Here is a 20,470-nt window from a genome sequence, read left to right on the forward strand (position 1 = left end):
GATAGATTACATAACGGTTGTGGCTCTACACATGTATATGATTTTTAACAGAACAAATGATACTTTTTCCATGGAACCATATCAAAACTTGGTTATCCCGATGACTATTTTTCTTTAAAAGGCAAAACACTGGGAGGACCAGTGATGCTGTCATTATTAAAAATAATTACTGAACACTTTGGGGAGTTTCTCTAAGAGTAAATTTACTTGTGAGATCAGAGTATTATAAGTATTATATTCTCAATTTATAGATGAGAAAACTAATTCTTGAAGAGAGTTTAAAAGATTTCCTTATGGTCACACAATTATTAAGTGTCAAAGGCAATATTCTAATCCAAGTTATTTAGCAATAACTCCCTTTAGGTGTTTTCTTCTCTAGGCTCTATATTCCCAGTTCTTTGAACTAGTCACTGATACTGAAATGCCACTTCCCACCAGCTATACTGTTTTTAGACTTCTTTAGATCTCTTCAGCATGTCAGTCTTCTTCAGGAAACTCATCATTAGAATTTATCCTAAGAATGAGTAATTCCTCTGTCATACCAGTGGATAACCAGCCCAGGTATGGACACTGATTTCTAGTGATTTCCACCAAGGTCAATGAATAGAGTTGGCCCTTTTAGTGACTTGCTTTGGTCCTCTATCCTCACTTTTCTTCCTCTTTATCCCCTCCTGGGGCTAGAGACTTGGATGGTGAAGTGTCCTACCTTTCTCTTTCTGGCCTCAAAACTGTCTTCCAAGGTTTGTAGGGGGAGGGAAGGCAAGACAATCTAGGGAAGATGTCATAGTCAGTTTGCTTTGTATGTCTCCACAGATTATTCATTTTACTGTCTGACAATGTTTGCCTCCCTAGCCTCATTCCCTCCATTTACCAAGGCCAGACTCTGCATTTTCTGAAGTTGTTCTTTATACCAATCAACTGCTAACCTAGGAATAACCTGGAGCTCGATATCCCCCGGTGAATGCTGCTGAGAGAATGAATAGTTGCATACCTGTTATAGCACAGAATGCCTGCTCTGAGGTGTAACCCTTTCTGAAAATTTTACAAAAAGTCTCCCAAAGTCTATACTACATTGACACATTTTCCAGGCCTTTTATTTTATTTTGGTTTTTTTGGCACAAACACTTTTTGTTTTGTTAAGGATTAAAAAGAGAACGCCACCATGGACTTTCCTAATAATGCAGTCCCTGGCAAGTGTCTTGCTCACAGTAGGTATTTAATATTGGAATTGAGGGCTGTCCTTTGTCAAGCACTGGCATTGCCTGTAACAAGAAATTCGCAAGGCAAGATGATGTCTTATTTATAGAAATTTTATCTTGTAATATAAGACATTGCTGTGAGTAAACTGGCTTTTCTCAGGGTGGTGCTGGAAGCATGGAGTATGATTGGACTCATTCACAGAATTCTACTTCAGAGAGTATATGGGTTGACAGTCTTCAGTTCCCTCTAAATTTGGGACATGGACCTTGGTTCTCTATAACACTCAGGGCTCAGTGGGGATGGGGGATAATGGATCTCCCATTTGTGGAGGTTACTGTAGGACCCCCACTTACCAGAAAGTGCCAGTAAGTTGGGCTTAGAGAGAAAAGGATGTGGGTCACCAAGAGGGGTGGGATCCTGGAGTAGGCAGCAGGCCTATATGTCATGGAAATAAGTGCCAATGGATTCATAATACAAAGGATTCCCACTGAACTGTTTCCCTATGAGAACTTTTCTCCCCACTTCCACCTCTCTAGGGGTGCTGGTTTAAAAAAACTGAATCATTGCTCTATCTTGATCTGTTGCATCCTGTCCCAGTCAACTTCCTTTTGAGGCCTGTTTGGTATCAGCTCCACATATTTGGTTCCCTTTTCTTATTGAAAAATGTCCTGAAAGGGATAAGGGGACAACAAATGTGAATGGTGGTTGGCTTCACTTGCCTGGCCAGAGGAGGAGGAAGAAGAGAAATAGAATTTAGTACCTTTTGTTTCTAGAGTGCAACATAATTCTTTTTTTTTTTAAGGTATTTTGCAAGGCAATGGGGTTAAATGTCTTGCCCAAGGCCACACAGCTAGGTAATTATTAAGTGTCTGAGACCACATTTGAACTCAGGTACTCCTGACTCCAGGGTCGGTGTTCTATCCACTGCGCAGCCCTGTGACATAATTCTTCACAGTTGTCAATAAAATTCTTTAAGTTAATTTTAAAAAGGCACTCATCATTGAGAAATCTCATTACAACAGAATCTGCCTGGTACTCACATCTCCTCAGTACCATCTGGCTATAGGCTCTAGAATCTCTATTTAAGGAAGGGGTTCAGCACAATTTTCTCTCCATTTCTTACCAGCTACCCTGCTATGGGGACATCATGCCCCTCTGCCAGGATTTTCCCCCTCACCCTTTCAACTTCCTTTATGTTGTAAGCTCCTTGACTATCTTTCTTTTTATGTATTCCCAGAATTTATCATAGTACCTGGTACATACTAGGCACTTAATAAACTTTTACTGATTGACTAAAGAGATTCTATTTTTTCCCAAAGAATCTTATCTGAAAACTAAATTTCCTGAGTAAGGAGGAAAAATATGGTCAAGTCCATGATTTAGAAAAATTATTTTGAGTTGCTGCATGTAGAATGGAGAGTAAAAAATGAGTCAGTAAGAAAAATTTTACAAAAGTTCAGGTCACAAGTGAGGAATTGAACTAGGTGACATCAGTGTAAGTGAAGAAGTGGACAGTTGAGAAAAACTGGATGGAGCTGGAAGGATCTGATAACTCACTCTATGGGAGCAGGGAGCAGGGCAGGGAGAACAAAAAAAAGGATCCAAGAGGACTCTGAGATTTTGAGCCTAGGTGACTGGAAGAAGGGTGCTAGTACCAATAAGCAAGGGATTAGAAAAAGGAGATAGTTCAGGGGAGAAGAAAAATTAATTTAGTCTAAAGACAAGTGGAATGTGATGTGCCAGAAGGGTGTTAGTTAAGAGATTCAAGACTGGGTTTCAAAACAAGAGATTAAGGTTAAGAATATCTTAAAGAAACTAGAGAGTATTCACAAGATGATGAAGGATTTAAAGCTTATGCTTTATGGGTAGGAATATGGGGAAAGGATTAGAACTGTAGGAAGGCAGAGAGATGTTGTTTACATCCAGGAATAAATCCTACTGTATTCTGCCTTGGCTAGACTATGTTTAAAATACTATGGTCAGTTCTACGATCTAAAGTTTGGAACAATGTTATAAGTTTAAGAACATCCAGAGTAGGTCAATAAGAACAATGAAGAGGCTAAAGAATGGCTATACCATAATAATCAGCTGAAAAAACTAAATATTTAGCTTGGAGAAGACTCAGAGGGAAGATAATAGCTTTTTCCAAGTACTAGAAAAGCTCAAATAAAAAAGAATGGAAGGTGGTAGAACTAGGAGTAAACATTGGAAGTTGAAAAATGGAAAGTTTAGGCTATGTATAAAAAAAATATTTGAAGTATCCAAAAGAGCAATGGTCCAACAAAGGAGGGAGTGGACTCCTTGAGAACTCTGAGGAGCTTTAAGCTAAGTCTAGAAAAGTATTTTGTTTTTCATGTACATTGCAGAAGAACAGTTCTTTAGGCACTGACAGTCAACAAGAATTTAAGCACCAAGTGTATTCCCAGTCCTATACTAAGCACTGAGGATACAAAGAAAGACAGAATTATTCAACTACTGAAAATACCCCTTACAACTCTAAAATCTTGTGATTCTGTGATCTACTCATCATCCTGACCAACTTCCTCTGGTCAAGTAACAGTTTGTCAAAAACATTCCTCTGAACAAAGAAGAACAGTGAGACCCTCACTACTTCTATTATGGATACTTTCTTCTCAACACAGCCTATTGTGGAAAAGAATGTGGAAAAGAATCAAGTGTTCTGCTTTCACAAGGTTAAGAAAGAGTATTTCCAGAGTCTCATAAATGTCTGTGAGGATAACACATTACAAACAAAAGCCAGGATGTCTGGTCTTTGTGGAAACCCAAGAGATGCCAACCTGTTTACCGGAAGGAGAGAGTTAGAAAAAGGGAAAAGATGATTAAAGAAATAACTGTGCAGAGGTTGAAGAGAGTCCATGTTAATGTACTTTGTACCTGCTCAAGGAGGTAGCTGTTCTTGCTCATCAGTTTAATGAGCAAGGTGGGCAAAACATACGGGGGTAAGTAAATGTGTCAATTAGATTGTTATCTCAGTCAATAAATGGCACGAAGCCGCTGGACTTTCAAGGTGCATATAAAACCTCGCATTTCCAAGATTCGGGGATATCCCTCCCCTAAAGAGAGATGCCCTTTTACTATGATGTCTTAATAAAAGCTATTTTAATCACTCTGGACCAAGTATTCATGAGCCATTTACAACAATTCAGGGGCCCTTTCAAGATATTCTAATGTAAATCTTTTCAATATTTTCCCAGAAGACTACAAGAAAATAGTGTACACAAACGGATTGCATACTTTCTTGGTGTTCTCTGGGGGGGGAAATATCTCAGATTGCTGGGAAGACTGGCCTGGGTTTGGAGTTGAGCGATTAAAATGTCCGGGGGATAAGAACCTCGATATGGGACAATCTCTGCGATGGTGAGTGGTGGTTCTGGCCAGCCTGGCTAAAAAGTCCTCCAAAGTGGGAGGCCGGAGGACCAGAGAAATAGGGTACCCAGGGTGGGGGATACGGGGTCCCTCTCCAGGAATTTCCCCAAACGCGGAGCACACCATAGGGAGGCTTGCCGGGGGACTTGGGGCGGCCAGAAGACTGTGGCCCGTGGCTGGAAGTTGTTAGTCAGAAATAGGAAGGCAGAAGGAAGGAAGCCCATGGGTGTGAGTTTTGCGCATTCTCTTTTCTGAGTCTGGGGACTGCGGGGCAGGGGTCGGGCCAAGGAGTTTCAGGAGGTGGGGGAGGTGCGGGAGGAGGCCAGGTTCTTAAAGAGAAAGCTGTGGCTTGGGGAGAGTTCGGAAGAGAAAGAACTTTGAGGGAAAGGGTTAAGATTGAGAAGTTATAGGAGGGAAGATTTCCGAGAGTTTAGCTGGAGGAGCACCCAGCCCAGGGAGAGAGAGGGAGGAGGGGGGCAGGAGCCTTAAAGGGAAAGCATACCACAGGTGTGATGTGTAGTCAGGAAAAGAAGAAAATATAAAAACCAGGGGTTGAGAGAGATGTGTATTGAAAGGAAATCAACTTTCATGAATCCTTCTGTTCTGGCCACATGGTCTAAAAGTTCTGTACTTCTGACCCTCACTTAGTTTTTAAAACTAACCCATTTCTGAATTAGAGTTTTGGGAATTATTCTGAGGATTTTAAAAGAAGGGTATTAGTGTTTGTTACATTCTGACAAAATGGGAGGAATTAAATAATCTAAATTGTTAAATTAATTGGGATCTTGAGTTTTATGCAACACCTCTGAGTTAAAGTAGTATTGTATTACTAAGAAGAAAATATGTTATCAGGGATGTTTACTGATTTTTTTTTTTTTAGAAAAAGTTAAGGAGGGGCGGCTAGGTGGCGTAGTGGATAAAGCACCAGCCCTGGAATCAGGAGTACCTGGGTTCAAATCTAGCCTCAGACACTTAATAAGTACCTAGCTGTGTGGCCTTGGGCAAGCCACTTAACCCCATTTGCCTTGCTAAAAAAAAAAAAAAAAATCTAGAAAAAGGAAAAGGAGAGGAAAGTTTTGTGATGGGCATTTATGGAGAGGACTTACTAATTCTCTAATTCTTTTTAATGTTAAGCCTAATAATGATAATAATTGTATTATAATTGGTCAGAGTTTTGGAATGTGAGTGCTGGATTCTCCGTACAAAGTACTCTCTAAAGTTAAAGAAGTTAGAATTGTACAGTTGATAGTAAACTAAATGAATTGATGTTTCATCTAATGATTTAGTAATTTGCTATCAGATTAACCATGGCATAAATAAGAATTACATTGGGGTTTTAAATGTATAATATGTATGAGATTGGATTCTTGAAGGATCCATGTAAAGAAGCTTGGAAGACAAAAATGTAATAAAAGATATTGGAATATTCCCTTTGCTTTTGTTCTAAGGGTATAAGATGTTAGCATAAAAATCTTATGTTTAATATAAGTTAATAATTGTATGTTTAATTTTAAAGAAGTCATAAATGTGGACATCTCTCATGGTAACTGCAGATATCTGAAACAGGGGGTTCTGAAAGATGACTGAACAAATAGCAATTGTGTGGTCCCACTGTAAGGTAACTTATTGATGAGTAAGGTATGTTTATCAGTTATGTGATATTCTTTTGTAACTGGAGAGATTATATTTACAATTATTTGGTTACTTGCAATGTTAAAGCATGAAATTAACATGTGATTGCTTTGAAGGAATAAAAAAGGGAAATATCAAAAATTATGACCCCCTTCTGGGATCTCTGAAATTTTAAATTACATAATGAACTTAGTACTGATGTCTGAGTTCATATATAATGTAATAATGGAATGTTTTGTACAATCTAGTAATTCATGTGGTATTCTTACTGCTGTTCTGTTATACTGGAATTAATAACACATATTGGAAAATTTAAAGTCATCTTGTTCTAATGATTTGAAAGAAATCTGAAATTAATGATTTACACGCTGAGTATGGCTAGTAGTTAAACAAGTTTATGTATAGAAATTTTCAAGTTATATATGTAAATTGGGATTACTGTGGATATATATATATATCCCAAAACTGTGGATGTTTGCTTTAAAGTAAAAGCACTTATGTAATATGAGAAAGATTATCAACAAAAAGATAATCTGAGATTTTTCTGTGACAATATTTAGCTGATTGTTATGTTAGAATTTAGAAGATGGTAGGTACAGGCTAGAAGGAGGGGTCTCCAGTCTAGGGGAATCTGATATATCATCTTTATACAGAGATAGAGTAGATATGATTTCAGACAAAGTGATGTGGGTCTAAAGATCAGAGGCCCCCGAGTATGAGTTAAGAGATGAGACTGTACAACCAGTTATAATTAGAATGCCTTGTTTTAGCAGAGACCAGGAAGGACATTCAGAGCTTTAGTTAGGGAATTTATTAATTGGGATCCCATTAAGACTATAATTGGAATTTAGGGAATTGGACTCACTAGAAGTTCTAATTAGGTAAAATTATTATTTTAAATCATGGGACTGTTAATCAATTTTCTCTTTGATGTCAGATAACACAATGATCAGCAAAAAGGAAGTGTTATTGGGTCAAAGTGTTCCTGAAGTCAAGAAGGTCAATGGATTGAAGATTACAGGTGACAAGGATATACAGTTGAAAAATGCAACTTTTCAGTTCAGTCTGAGGTTGGATCCTTTTGACTTGATTTCATCAAATAATGTCTCACCTGGTGGAATAAATCTGGTTCAAGACATTTGACTACTCACATAACCTCTGTCTGGACACACTGACATTCAAAAATTATACCTATAAAGCAATTTTCCTTTCATGTCCTGGATCTTTATAGTAAGCTAATTTAAGCAAACCAGATAAAGAAATTTTAGGTCAATTGGATTTAATAGCCAGATAAGTTAGGTGTGTGACTGAAACACCTGCTGTCAGATAGGTATTAAGATTCTTTCATTTTTATGTTAGGGGAATATTTAGATAAGAACAGAAGTTTCATGGTCTAATTTAAGGAAAGGAAGGTGAGTCAGATAAGTACATCAGGAAAAGGAATTTCTATGGTATACTTGGGAATATTTTGGGAAGAAAAAAATTCAGTTAGGGTAAGAATGTTTGAGTCATTATTGTATTGGTAGCAAAAGGTTAAAACTTTTTCTTTTAAGACCTATGCTGGGTACACTTTGTACTAAAATGGTTGTTAAATGTATATGTTATAAGCTTAAGTATATGTGGCAATTCTCAGTGAGTTTACTCATGCAGTGAAACAGTTAAGGAAGTTTATGGTGTTGAAGTGAAGTATATGTCAACATGTTAGTGAGTAAGGCAATATGTAAATTGTAATAAGCTCCAGAATCTTCTGGTCTTGTGATGAAAATGTGTTTTGGTCTGAGTAAAATGTTAAGCAATTTCTTCATCAAAGGAGGTTTTCAACAAGTCACCTGAGAGAGAGAGAGAGAGAGTACCTTTTGAAACAGAAGATGTCTCCAGGGGAGAAGAGAAGAAAGAGGGAGAGACACAGAACCAATTCATCTTCACCATCTCTCACCTATGTGGACATTATTTAGTAAAGGATCTGTCCCTTTTGATACCTGTAATTTCTCCTTGATTCTGTAAGTGTGACACTATTTCTCACTCCTTATGATAATGAAGGTTTTGATGGAAAGGAGGACAGACAGGGTGAAGATGTACTCCTGAGACAAAAGGAGGTTGAGATTATTGAGTGGCACGATTATATCCTTCATGAGTCTGTAGGTCCTATCTAGGGAGAGTCCTATATCCTATATCTGTTAGTTGGAGAAGGAGGAGTTTATGGTAAATTGAATCTATCAAGTTGCTGCCTAAACATAGACAACAAAAGGCAGGTAGTAAAAGAAATAAGCAGGGACATCAGAAAGTTAGCATGTGCTTGTGTACAAACTTGGAAAACAGGACCAGTCCATGCCTGATGTTGCAGAAATAAGATCTTGTTAGAAAAAGTCAGTAGTCATGTCAATAACAAGGATTAGACTTTGAAGAAAGAATTACAAGGAAGGTCTGTAAAGCAAAATTGATAAGGAAAACAAAAGGAGGGAAATTGTAGGAAAGAATCAAGTACTTTGCTTTCACAAGGTTGAGAAAGGGTATTGCCAGAGTCTCACAGATGTCTGTGAGGATAATACATTACAAAAGCCAGGATGTCTGGTCTTTGTGGAAACCCAAGCAATGCCAATCTATTTACAGGATGGAGAAAATAAGACAAAGGGAAAAGGTAATTAAAGAAATAACTTTGCAAGGGTTAAATGAGAGTCTGTGTTGTTGTCTTTTGCACCTGCTCAGGGAGGTAGCTGTTCGTGCTCATTAGTATAATGAGAAGGGCAGGGAAAATGTATAGGGGCAAATGTATCAATTAGATTGTGACTCCAGCCAATGAATGGCACATTAGAAGGACTTTCAAAGTGCATATAAGACCTAGGGATTTGGAGACCCTCTCCCCAAGTATTCAAGAGCCATTTATAACACCTAAGATTATATAGTGTAACTTTCTATTATTACTGTCAACTTGTGTAGAGTTTATCATTTCCTGAAGGTCCTAGGTATTTTTTTTAGTCCAATCAGTCATATAATAGTACTATCATTTTGCCCACATCACTCCATCATATCAAAAAGGATAGGACACCTTTAAATGCTTTTTAAATAACAATTTGCTACATTAGATTCATAACATGCCTATAACCCACCATACAAGTAAACTTATCATAAAGAAATATAAATCCCCTCCTCATAAGAATTAGGGAAAATGTTTATACTTCATTATTTCAATATCTTCAAAGTAAATATTCTGCTACTTAATAATAATAATAATCATGACAATAATAACAATATTTGTCCTTCATTATTGAAGAAGACAATGACATCAGGGAGGTGATGCCATGACAAGCACATAAATTGGATTTGAGTGAAGGGATGCTAGGTAGTGCCCCAGATAGAACACCAGCCTTGGAGTCATGAGGACCTGAGTTCAAATTCGGCCTCAGATACTTAATAATTACCTAGCTATGTGACCTTGGGCAAGTCACTTAGACCTCTTGCCTTGCCAAAAACAAACAACTAAAAAAACCATAATAATGATAACAGTATTGATGGTGGTGGTGGTGGTGGTGGTGGTGGTGGTGGTGGTGGTGAGGGTGAGGAAGATGACAATATGAAGTTAGGTCTCAATGACTTAATTCTGGAGTCAGTCAGTCTGGCTCTATTCTGGATGGAGCCAGAACAGGGCTCTTAAGAGGCTAAATGTTCACAAACTATCTCTGATACTAGGCTCTAGGCTTGCCCACAAGAAACAAATACTAAATGACAAAATATAGACAATCACTCAGAACTGACATTAAACTCAATATTCTTTTTCACTACACCAGAGCCTCTAAAATACAACATCTTGTGAAATGAAAGAACAAGGGGAAAGTTGAAAAAATTAGATTTTTCCCAATTTTAAGGTAATTAAATATATGAAAATCTAAAATCAAAAGTATTCTTGTTTTTTTTTGACATAAAATATATTGGTAAGATTGGAATTCCTTAGACAAAGTAATAGCTTCAAAAAACTCTTGTCAAAGCCTCAAAAAACTTTTTTTTTCAGGTTTTTTAGCAAGGTAGTGGGGTTCAGTGGCTTGCCCAAGGTCACACAACTAGGTAATTATTAAGTGTCTGAGGTAGGTACTCCTGGCTCCAGGGCCGGTGCTCTATCCACTGTGCCACCTAGCTGCCCCTCAAAAAACTTTCAATGATAAAAAGAAAGATTTCTGTTATATAATGAAGCAGTTGAAGCTATTAAGAATCAGAGAATTTTTTTAAAAAAAAAGAATTAAGAGGAACTGTTAAAGGCAACCTGTGAAAGATGAGATTTTAGCTGGGCTTTGAAGGAAACTAAGGGAAGTTAGAAGGTAAAGATGAGGAGGCAGAACTTTCTTGGCATGGAGAACAGACTGAGAAAATATCCAGAGCCAAGAGATGAAATGTATTTTTTGAGAAATACAAGGAAGACAATGTCATTAGATCTAAGATTTATATAGGGACATGATATGGGGCATAAGAACACTGAAGTAATCACAAATCAATTGAAGTTTTAAAATATCACATTAATTCATATTAAGCTTTTCATCTACTAAAATTTCTAGATTTGCTCATAAATTATTATCTAGTCAAAACTCCTTTGTATTACACCTTTGAAATTGTTTGAACCCCAAATAAAGGATATTACATTTATTGTCATTAAAAAAAGAATCAGAAAAATATGAGCAGGAACTGGATTTGAAAAGTTAAGACTGGGGCAGCTAGGTGGCGCAGTGGATACAGCACCAGCCCTAGAGTCAGGAGTACCTGGGTTCAAATCCGACCACAGACACATAATAATTACCTAGCTGTGTGGCCTTGGGCAAGCCACTTAACTCCATTGCCTTGTAAAAAAAAAACTAAAATTAAAAAAAACTTTAAAAAAAAAGAAAAGTTAAGACTAAAGGTCTCTTAAGGTACATGAACATTGAGTAATCCAATTTTTAAAACATAAATCAATCAATGAATTTGTCATCTTTCCAAAATGAAGTTGAAGCTATCTATAAACAACAATAATCATAGCTGATAGTTATAAAGTATGGATTTTCAAAATGTTTATATCTCATTTGATCTTTTCAATAATCCAAAGTATTACATATATTATTATCCCTGTTTTATTTAAGGATTATGAGTTATGACAACTGATATCTGTCAGAAGTAGTATTTGAAGTCAAGTCTCACCTAGAACTCAAGTCCAGATCTCCATTACATTAGTGATGTGTTTTCATAGCACTCATACTTATCCAGAATTCACATTTAGTATTGAAAGGGACTTCATAGCCAACTAGAATCACTTCTACAATATATACAACACGAATATGGTGGAAACTTTTGGTAAGAAGTAATGCAATACCTCCAAAGCAACCAACTCCTCTTTTGATAATTCTAACTTTTAGGAAGCTATTGCTTACCAACAAGAGAAGGAACCTAGTTGTGTCAATTAGCTCATAGTAATCCAAGGCACAAAAAAATTAAAAACTAAGAAAACTAAGAATGTGGTGAAATCTTGGAAGAGAAAGAAAGAATATCCATACAATAAGGTCAAATGCTTCAAGAAACTTGAAGCCAGAAAAAAGGTCCTCAGATTTAGCAATCAATTTTAGTTGAGTGATGTAATAAGAGGTCAGATTGTGAAGGTTTAGAAGGATGGGAGGGGGGATATGGAGACAGTTTTTTAATAGGTACTGAATGAATGTTGGTTTTTTCATATCATATATTGTAAATATTATGACTAAGAAACAAAATGCATTCATTAAAGGGATGTAAATAAATCTAAAGCTTTTCAATTTTGATCATATTGTATTAGTTCTTTTCCAGTGGCTAAAGGACAAGACAAACTCAAGAAGATTTTCTAAAAGAATGCATTTTTGTTTATGAATATTAAACTAAACTTTAATACTCTCCTCAACTGCAATTAATTCAATAACTTTATCACCAAGAATTGTTTAGGAACTATATCTTAAAAAAAAAAATTTAAAACATTCCAGAGGGAATGGAGAAGAGAACAATATTTTATCAAGTACTATCTTATGTTCTAGGCAGTAAACTAAACATATCACAAATGAAATTTCATTTGATCCTCATAACAGTCCTGGAAGATATGTGCTATCAGTATTTTCCAGTGGAGCAATTGAGGCAGACAGCAATTGGGTGACTTGCCCAGGATCAAGTAAACAGAAAGTGCTAAAGCCAATTTGGAACTCAGATCTTCCTTACTCTAGAACCAGTGCTCTATCTACTGAGTCACTCTGTTAACTCTTTATCAAGGATGTCCAACCTTCCTTTTTAAAGGTTTTATTGAAACAATAGACAATATAATTTGATTTGTCATTTTAGTGAGAACTCTGCAATAATCCAGCTTTGACCCACAGAGGGCCACATAAAATTGCACTGTGGGCTGCATGCAGCCCCTGGCCCACATTTTGGGCAGCCCTGCTCTATACTATTATATACTATACAATTTCCCCCCAACCTTTTCCCCACAAGTTTTGAGGTAAAGAGGGAATACAAAAATTAGTTTAGTCCCAGTAGTTCCCAACTGGATATGCACCTCTGCACATCAGAATTATTACAGCAATCTCATACCTGTACTCTTTTTTAGATATATCCTCAAATCAACCTGTTTCTCACTACCAGATTTTCTTTCTAAAACTATATTATAATGGTGGCATAACTGCTCCAACATCTAAAACTGGCAGGTACTCTGCCTTATAGTTATCTCTATTCCCACTGAACTTGGCACTCTATCACATTCATGGTGCAGATTTCTTCAACAATTGATTACTGCTTTATTACAACATCTTAATTCCATTGCCTGCTTTTCCAAGAGTTATTTGGGTACATATTGATGTGTCCTTAAACAAGTAATTTAATCTCTCTAAAGCCTCAGTTTTCACATGATATTCCCACATCAATGGATTGAACTTTAAAATGATCTCCTAGAAAGCTTCTAATTCTTTCAAAACCCAGATACATCCTAAGCTTATTTCACACAACTCAAGATCTGCCTCTTTGCTGTTTTAATAAAATATCAAATGCTGCAGAAAACAAGACTGTTGAGTAAAAAAAAAAAAGACCACATACATTGTTTATGTTGACAGAGAGATAAGGGCAGGAAAATCTTAAAGATATGGGAAAGAGATTAAAAAATACAGAAGCTTGCTTTAAAAGCTTCACAAAAGTGAGTACCATAAATTACATTTATTTTATATTTTTATCATACTTGCCAAATAAGTAGAATCTCAAAATATAAAGACCTTTTGTCTATTATCTCAGTAATACTCCCTTAATAAACCTTAAGGGAATAAAGAAACAATTTATAAAGATAAGTCAACAAAAAAGGAAACAGAAAACAACAAATCAATGAAACATTACTTTTGGAATAAAAGAAGTTTTGGAAGTCCTCACCAACTCTCAGCACTCTTACCTTTTATGATATACAGTATCCATTAAGTAGTTCAAAATAGAAATGTTAGTAAAATTACACTTCTCTATTATCAGCATTTAGTTCATTTATACCACAGTTTAAAATTCTCAAACAAGTCATGAGATACATTTTTCCAAAGGAATTTTTCAAGATTACTGTTGCATCATTTAATATCTACTCTTAAAAACAATCATTCCAAATCCTCCTCCACAAAAATAATCAAGTATCAAGAGGGACAGAGAGAGGAAGGAAGAGGGGAAGGGGAGATGGCAAGGGCAAGAAAAAACAAAAATGCCTAGGTTGAAGACAGAAGTATAATGATACATTTTAGTTGCTGCTTTTCTATTTACATTTCAAATTCAATATATAGAAAAACCTAACTCATTGAACTATTTATTATAGTTCTAGAAAATAGAGAAGAAAAATGGTTATCACTGTTCAATCTAGTTAAGTTTCATGGGCTCTATAAGGCAACAGCTCACATTGCGATAATAACTATCTATACATCTGTTCCAACCCTAATTTTACAATGCTGTGTATGCAGTTGACTGAATGAAAGAGAAGTATCTGCTTGCAGGTAGTCATGAAATATAATATTTCTATTATTGATTAAGATGCTACCAAAGAAGTTAGTATGGAAGAAACTTAGATTAGACCAACACCTCACATCCTATTCTAAGATGAGATCCAAATGAATACAGGATTGACACATAAAAAACAATACTATAAGCAAATTAGAAGATCAAGGACTAGTTTACCTGTCAGATCTATGGAAAGGGAAGCAGTTTATGACTAAGAGTTGGAGAACATCACCAAAAACCAATTAGATGTTTTAGATTACATTAAATTAAAAAGCTTTTGCACAGATAAAACCACTGTAACCAAGATCAAAAGAAATGTAGTAAATTGGGAAACAATCTTTACAACTGATTCTGACAAAGGACTCATTTCTAAAATATACAGAGAACTGAGTCATATTTTTAAAACAAAAAGCCATTCCCCAATTGACAAATGGTCAAAGGATATGCAAAGGCAATTTACAGATGAGGAGATCAAAGCAATCCATAGCCATATGAAAAAATGCTCTAAATCATTACTTATTAGAGAAATGCAAATTAAAGCTTCTCTGAGGTACCACCTCACATCTCTCAGATTGGCCAATATGACCAGAAAGGATAATGATCATTGTTTGAAGGGTTGTTGGAAATCTGGGACACTATTACATTGTTGGTGGAACTGTGAACTCATCCAACCTTTCTGGAGAGAAATTTGGAACTATGCCCAAAGGGCAACAAAAATGTGCATACCCTTTGATCCAGCAATAGCACTACTAGATCTATACCATGAAGAGATGATGATGAAGAAGGGTAAAAACATCCCTTGTACAAAAATATCCATAGCAGCTCTGTAGTGCCAAAGAACTGGGTATCAAGTAAATGTCCTTCAATTGGGGAATGGCTTAGCAAATTGTGGTATATGTATGTTGTGGAACACTATTGTTCTATTAGAAACCAGGAGGGATGGGAATTCAGAGAAGCCTGGAGGGATTTGCATGAAGTGATGTTGAGTGAGATGAGCAGAACCAGGAAAACACTGTACACCCTAACAGCAACATGGTGGCTATGACTAACCTTGATGGGCACACTTATTTCATCAGTGCAACAATCAGGGACAATTTGAGGCTGTCTGCAATTGAGAATACCATCTGTATCCAGATAAAGAACGGTGGAGTTTAAACAAAGTTCAAGGACTATTCCCTTTAATTTAGGGGGAAAAAAACTGATATCTTACTGTCTGATCTTGTTATCTCTTATACTTTATGTTTCTTCTTTAAAGATATGATTTCTATCTCATCACACTCAATTTGGATCAATGTACAACATGGAAACAATGTAAAGACTGACAAATTGCTTTCTGTGCGGGGGTGGGGGGAAGGAAATAAGATTGGGGGGAAAGATTTTAAAACTCAAAATAAAAAAATTCTTTAATAAAAAAAAAGATGCTACAAAAGGTACAGGCCCAAATAAGAAAAGTCTAGAGTTATTTTTATAACCAGATTTACACAGATTACTCAGGGCTGTACCTCTCAAAGCAGTGATATTCAATTGTTTTTAAGAACATCCCTTGATCTTATTTGACATCACTGTAGAAAATACACATCTAAGGACATCTAGAGGCAGTGGATAGAGCATCAGGAGGGCATGAGTTTTCAAATCTGGCCTCGGATACTTAATAATTATCTAGGTGTATGACCCTGGGCAAGTCAAATAACCCCTTTGCCTTGCAAAAAGAAAAATACACATCTGTGTCATCTCAGCAAAGCTATTTCCAAAACTGAACTTTTATCTTTTACTCTAAACTGTCCCCACCTCCTAACTTCAAGATCAGGGTCAAAGGCATTCCTAGTCTCTCATGTTCACAATAAAGGAATCATTTCTTGGTTCCTCATTATTTCTCATCCCCATATCCAGTTTATTTTTAAGGCCTGAAGATTTCACCTTTGCAAAATCTCTCAAGTACCAAATCCTGTGACACTGCCATCACTTCAGTGGAAACCATCTTCACATATGAAGCCATCTTTATATCTGAATTAGTATAATAGCCTGTTAGTGAGTCTGCCAGCCTCAAGTCTCACTCTAATACATCCTCCCTCTTCAGGTACCAAAGTGATTTTTCTAGGGATGACCAAGTTACCCTCATCAAATTCCAGAAAATGGAAAATGTTTTATTTGGCACCCAAAGCCCTTCAAAACATAGTCATCTCCTAGTTTTCCAATCTTCTTACTCCCTGCAACCTATTCTTCAAACCAATGCCACTAGTCACTTTGTTGCTGTTCAGTCATTTACTTGGGTCCAATATCTATGGATGCCAACCAATAGTGGAATTAAAATAAATTAACAACGAGTTCACCAAACTCAACATAAAATTAGGTATCAGTTCTGCTGAACAGGTGCAAAAAAGGAATTCCATCAGTGACGTCAATCTTTTCTATGCTCAACTATCTCAAAATCTGCTTACGGTCATGTTCACTGTTTCCATGACACTATCAATTCATCTCATCTCTGCTATCCTTTCTCTTTGTTGCCTTCAATCTTCCCCAATATCAGGGTTATTTCCCCAATGAGTCCTGTGTTTTCATTTTGCATTTATTTAAACTTCAGCTTCAGTATTGAGCTTCCAATGAATAGCCTCCTTAAATTTCTTTAAATACTGGCTGATGTGATCTTACTATCCAAATCTTTTTCAGCACCACAATTTGAAAATATTGATTCTGTAGTGATCACCTTTCCTCACATTAATCACATATTACTATATATTACTACTATAGAGATAGTATGGACTTTTGTCTAAGATGATGTCTCTGCGTTTTAGCATGCTGTCCAGATTTACCATAGCTTTCCTCCCCAGGAGCAAGCATCTTTTAATTTCCTAGCTGCAGTCACGATCTGCAGTGATCTTTGGGCCCAAGAGCATAAAATTTGCCACTGCTTCTATTTCTTCTCCTTCTATTTGCCAAGAAATGATGGAACGATATCTTTGGTTTGCCAAGATCTTTGGGTTGTATTTTTTTTTTTTGATGTTAACCTTCAAGTCAGCCCTTCTTTTTCAACTTCAAGGGGCGTCTTAATTTCTCTTCAATGTCTGCCATCAAATGTTATTATATGCATATCAGAGGCTGTTGATATTTCTCTTGGCAATCTTAATTCTACCTTTTGATTCATTAAGCCTAACATTTCACATGATATATTTTATAAAAAAGGTATATGAATAAGGTGACAATAGTTAACCTTGTTGAAATCCTTTTCCAATCTTAAACCAATCAGTTGTTCCATGTTTGATTCTAATTGTTGCTTCTTGGCCCACATACAGCTTACTCAAAAAACAAATAAGATGATCTGGTACTCCCATCTCTTTGAGGATTTGCTACATTTTGCTGTGATGTACAAAGTCAAAGATGTGAGGGTGATCAGTCAAGCAAAGGAATATTTTTTTTAATTTTATTTTTTCTTTGGATACATATAAAAACCAGTTTTGACATTCATTTTTAAAACTGAGTTCTAAATTCTCTCCCTTCTATCCACCCTTAGTCCCATAATCGAGAAAGGAATATTTTGATATACGTTAAAAATGTGTAGTCATGCAAAACATTTCCATAATAGTCATATAGTGAAAGTAAACAAAGATCTACCCCTCTCCCAAAAAAAAGAAACCTCAAGAAAAATAAAGTTAAAGTACATTTCAATCTGTATTCAGACACCATCAGCTCTCTCTCTGGGGTTGGATACTCTTTATCATAAGTCCTTTATGATAGATAAAGTTGGGTTGGCTCACAGCAATGCTGAGCAAAGCGAAGTCATTCACAGCTGATCATCCTATGATATTGCTGTTACATTGTATATTAAACATTTCCCATTGTATCAACTCATGCAAATCTTTCCAGATTTTACTGAGAACATACTGCTCATCATTTCTTATAGCAGAATAGTATCCCATCATAAACACATACCAAAATTTGTTTAGTCATTCCCCAACTGATGGACATCACCTCAATTTCCAGTTGAAATGAGCAGTTATAAATCTTTATACATATATGTCCTTTTTCTTTCAGTTTTTCATCTCTTCTAGAATAAAACCTAATAGTGGCATTTACTGGGTCAAAGGATATGTATTAGTTTTATAGCCCTTTGAGAATAATTCCAAATTGTTCTACAGAATTGCTGAATCATTTCACAACTTCTCCAACAATGCATTAATGTCTTATTTTCCCTGCATGTCCTCCAACATTTATCATTTTCCCTTTCTTTTTTACTAGCCAATCCAAGAGGTATAAGGTAGTATCACAGAATTGTCCTTGTTTGCATTTCTCCAGTCAATAGTGAGTTAGGACATTTTTTCCAATATGGACATGGTTGGTTGGCTGGTTCTTATCCTTTGTTATTGAAGAAAATCAAAATGACATCACTATGTTTGAAACAAATTACAGTGCGGCTGATCATAACCAATATGATACCATAGGTCAGGCACAAATAGTCCATGTGAACACCTGGGGTGGGTACTCCAAACTTTAAACTATGTCATGTTACCTTTGAGCTGCTTCAATTCTGCCTTCCTCATAGAGTGAGGCACCCTCATTGATGAGGGTGCACTTTGCTGGATGGTCCTGTGCCAATGACTCTCATGCTGTACAATCAATTCTAAAGTTCTTCAGTGAGGCTTTCAGAGTGTCTTGGTATCACTTCTTCTGATCCCCTTGTAAGCATTTGCCCTGTGTGAGTCCTCCATAAAAGTTTTGGGGTTTTTTTTGGCAAGCATATGTCTGCCATTCTTACATGTCTAGTTCACTGTAGTTGCAATCTCTGTTGTAATGTTAGAATGGCTCTTATTTTTTATAGATTTGAGTCAGTTCTTTATATTAAGAGATGTATGAAAAATGAGTTCTTTATTAGAGAAATTGTATTGAGAAACATTTCTCAACATAGAGAACTGAGTTAAATCCATAAAAAATATTTTCCCCATAGTTACTGTTGTTAAATATATTTTCCTCCAACCTACTTCCCCCACTCCTGTTTATTCTATTATATCTTTTACTCTGTCCTTCGTCAAGTGTTTTGCTTCTGACAACTCCCTTCCACAATCTATCCTATTTTTCTATCACGCAATGCCTTTCTTCTATCCCCTTCCCTACCTTCTTTCCTCTAAAGGCAGAAGATCCCACTGAAATGGATGTTTTTCTCTCTCTGAGGCAATTTTTTTTTTTTTTAGGTTTTTGCAAGGCAAATGGGGTTAAGTGGCTTGCCCAAGGCCACACAGCTAGGTAGATTAAATGTCTGAGACCGGATTTGAACCCAGGTACTCCTGACTCCAAGGCCGATGTTTTATCCACTACGCCACCTAGCCACCCCTCTGAGGCAATTTTGATAGAATATGGCTCATTCACTTCTCACCATCCCCCTTTTCTACTACACTGCAGGTTTCTTCTGGCCTCTTTTATGTTAAATATAACTTACCTAATTCTATCTCCTCTTTTCCCTTTTTCCCAGTACATTCCTCTCACCAATTAACTTCATATTTTAATACATTATCCCGTCATAATCGACTCCTACCTGTGCCCTGTCTATATATACTCCATCCAAATGACCTAATAAATGAGAAAGTTCATGAGTTTTCAATATCATCTTTCCATATAGGAATATAAGCAATTCAACATCATTAAGTCCCTTGCCTGTTTACTTTTTTATGCTTCACTTGAGTCTAGTATTTGAAAATCAATTTTTTTGTTCTACTCTGGTCATTCATCAGGAAAATTGGAAAATCTCCTATTTTATTGAATGTCCATCTTTTCCCCTTGAAAGAGTATGCTCATTTTTGCTGGGCAGTTGATTGTTGGTTATGGTTCAAGCTCTTTTGCCTTCCAGAATATCATACCGAAAGCCCTATGATCCCTTAATGTAAACACTGCCAAATATTATGCTATCCTTTTTATTAATTGATAATTTATTTTCCCAATTACATGTTTTGAAAGTTTTTCAACATTCATTATTTCTTCCATTTCCCTCCTCTCAGCAACAAACAGTTTGGTGAATATTGTACATACACATTTATGTTTAATATGTTTACAGATTAGTCATTTTCTGTATGAGGAATTAGGATTAAGGGAAAAGAAAAAATCATGAGATAGGAAAGAAAAACATTAAGAAAAATTTTTTAAAAATGAAGGTAATGTTGATTCAGATTCTGAAGAGGTGTTTTCCTTTTGTTTTGTTTTGATTTCTTCCTCTGGATGGGATAGCATTGTCCTCAGCAGGTCTCTTGAGGGTTGTCCTAGCTCTCTAAACAGTTGAGAA

At 36.2% G+C, this 20,470-nt stretch overlaps 1 protein-coding gene across 8 annotated transcripts in view; it reads right to left on the reverse strand.

Annotated features, from left to right (window-relative positions):
- Nucleotides 1-20,470, reverse strand: part of RPTOR (regulatory associated protein of MTOR complex 1) — a 552,432-nt gene that overhangs the window by 417,306 nt on the left and 114,656 nt on the right. The window lies entirely within an intron of this gene.

The sequence above is a fragment of the Macrotis lagotis genome, chromosome 2 (genome assembly GCF_037893015.1).
Source record: "Macrotis lagotis isolate mMagLag1 chromosome 2, bilby.v1.9.chrom.fasta, whole genome shotgun sequence".
Taxonomy (NCBI): domain Eukaryota; kingdom Metazoa; phylum Chordata; class Mammalia; order Peramelemorphia; family Peramelidae; genus Macrotis; species Macrotis lagotis.